The sequence below is a fragment of the Osmia lignaria genome, unplaced genomic scaffold (assembly GCF_051020975.1).
Source record: "Osmia lignaria lignaria isolate PbOS001 unplaced genomic scaffold, iyOsmLign1 scaffold0007, whole genome shotgun sequence".
Lineage (NCBI taxonomy): Eukaryota > Metazoa > Arthropoda > Insecta > Hymenoptera > Megachilidae > Osmia > Osmia lignaria.
Genome location: NW_027478164.1, coordinates 282,501 through 285,000, shown reverse-complemented (window position 1 = coordinate 285,000; position 2,500 = coordinate 282,501). Strand labels below are relative to the sequence as shown.

Sequence of the window (2,500 nt, the reverse complement as noted above, 5' to 3'; positions counted from 1 at the left end):
AAAAAAATAAACGAAAAGAAGCAAAAAAGCAAACACGTAGAGAAACTGTGCGTGAATCAACCTTTCGCATATTCAATTTTTCCTCCTCTCTCGTTTCAAAATGTTTGTATTTATCGTTCGATGAAACGAGCACAAGAGGGAAAAAAAAGTTGAGACACGACGTTCCCATAATTTTCGTGTTATTTCCTTTTTGCTTCAAACATTTTGCGGACTGCAGCTTCGTCGTATTGCTTTTATCAATTTTTAACAATTTCAAAGCGAAGACAACTCGCAAGACGATCCATTTCGTCTCGGTTCAATTTTAACGTCCGTCCGTATTATTTTTTGTTCCACAAGAGATTTCGAATAGGTTTCTTTATTTATCATCCCTTCTTTTCGAGCGCCACGGAAGCAAGAGGAAAAGCAAGAGCGAGAGAACATTTCGCGTATACTTCATTTAACAATTTTAACCAACACGCGATGTACTCCACACACCTCTTAGATTTAACAACTGCTTTTCTCTTCTTCTCCCCTTAGCGCAAGGGTAAACCCCATTTGTCTCTTCTTTGGAACGCAACAAAACTTTCGAGGACTGGACGACCGAGCGATGGTCGCGCGGTCTTCGCTTATCTTTAACAAACGAAGTAGTCCGTATGTATTCTAAATGTTGAAGCCTCCTAGAGCTTTAAGCCATGCGAGACATTGAAATGCTGTTTTAACGGGAGCATGCATAATTGCTGCAAACATACTTTTATCACAAGTTCTAGCCACGCCACGGAGGCTTCGAAGTTCCTTCACCATTCGCTTTCCTCTCTTTTGTTACACAGTTTCAGACTACGATCAGGGGTACCGAAACGCTGTATTGATTGTAAACAACCATTTTTATCTTGGAGCGGAGCGTTCCTTTACTCGTTAGATTTGTCTTGTCGCGTGTGTATTCGCTTTTTCGACGCTTTTTAACCATTTAACTTGTTTAGCGAAGCTAAACGCACAGACAGACAAAAAAAAAGGAACAGCATCGCGCGTCAAACAGCGACGACCCATCTGAAGCGATCTTTCATTTATACACCGTTTGTAAACAGAGAGATGTATAAAGCGCGGGGAATCATTCGAAACCCTGGGGCTATTCGAGCTTGCATTTCAGCAAATTATCATCTCAAACATTTCACTCGTTTGCTTTTTCTAAATTTATAGGAGAGCTTCTTTCGTTTATTTTTGACACACCTTTCGTAAATATCGTTTCTGGCAACGTCGGGAGCGTGGATTTCTACAAGTGAACAATCGCGCCGATCCGATAACTTCCAGCAGGATGGAGAATCTTTATAGATTATCTTCCGAGAACTCGGTGCTTTCACGGGCGGTCGTTTATAAATTTTAACGAACGACTCGCGCGCCGTGACGCACTTGCGCTAGTTCGAAGAGATATTTCGAAATTTGTTTCTCTCCTTTAACGGCCTGCATTTAGTGTATCGGTTGCGATTTTCGTCACATCGTTTCCACGACAAACGCCGACGAACTGCCCAACTATCGCTCGTACGTTGCGACTCTTTCTTTGTTTATCGTTCATTCATTCTTTCAATTTCGTTCGATAATCCCGCTCCGAAACGTTCTACTTTCGTTGAACGACGGCGAGATGTTTAGAAAGAAATGAATTACTCTTTTTTCGAGAAGCAAACGCAAGCAGTCTTTTGTTAAGAAAACGACCCTCAGCCAGGCGTGGTCCAGGAATTGTATCCGTGGACCGCAATGTGCGTTCGAAATGTCGATGTTCATGTGTCCTGCAGTTCACACGTTGACGCGCAATTAGCTGCGTTCTTCATCGACCCACGAGCCAAGTGATCCACCGTTCAGGGTAATCGTAAAATTTTGTATTTCAAACTCTTTAGATCTTTAGAGTGTTATTTTCATTATTAACACGCATCACATTCGATACCCACATCACTCTCCCACCCGGCGCGTGCGGGAGAGCGAATTCGGGCGTCGCCAACGTATTTGTTTGTTTGTTCGATCGTTGACGACACGATCGCGTCCAAGGACGGAAACCGTCGGAGAAACGCCCAGTGGCACGCTCCTCTCGACGGTCGGGCGTAAAGTACATTTAAAAACCTTGAAAAGTACGAACGCACACAAGGAATGCGAGCGCGCGTCCTGTCGCTGAATCGTGGGTTGCGAGATTCGAACAGACACACGGCCGGCGACGATCGGTCTAACTAATGGACACATAGTTTTTCAAAGACTCGCTATCGTCGCTTCTCAGCCGGTCCGTAAACAACACACATCGATCAGGCGGACGCACGAATCTTACCACGGTGCGTGTTTCGTAGATTCCAGGTTACCCGCAAGTACCTCTCTCTCCCTCTCGAAAGAGGAATCTCGATCCGTCCTTTTTGGACAATGGAGAAATCTTTTTATCGCAACACGGATGGCAAAGAAACAACCAAAGCGTAGGAGCGTGGGGACGAGAGCGACGAAAAGAACGTCGCGAAAACAAAGTTTCGACGGTTGCTCGTTCTAATACATC

The 2,500-nt window shown here is 44.4% G+C and overlaps 1 non-coding gene across 1 annotated transcript; it reads right to left on the bottom strand.

Annotated features, from left to right (window-relative positions):
* Positions 1-1,679: 1,679 nt before the first annotated feature.
* Positions 1,680-1,834, bottom strand: LOC143306413 (5.8S ribosomal RNA). Its single transcript, XR_013063810.1, has one exon. It is a non-coding gene; the product is annotated as a 5.8S ribosomal RNA (ribosomal RNA).
* Positions 1,835-2,500: the final 666 nt, after the last annotated feature.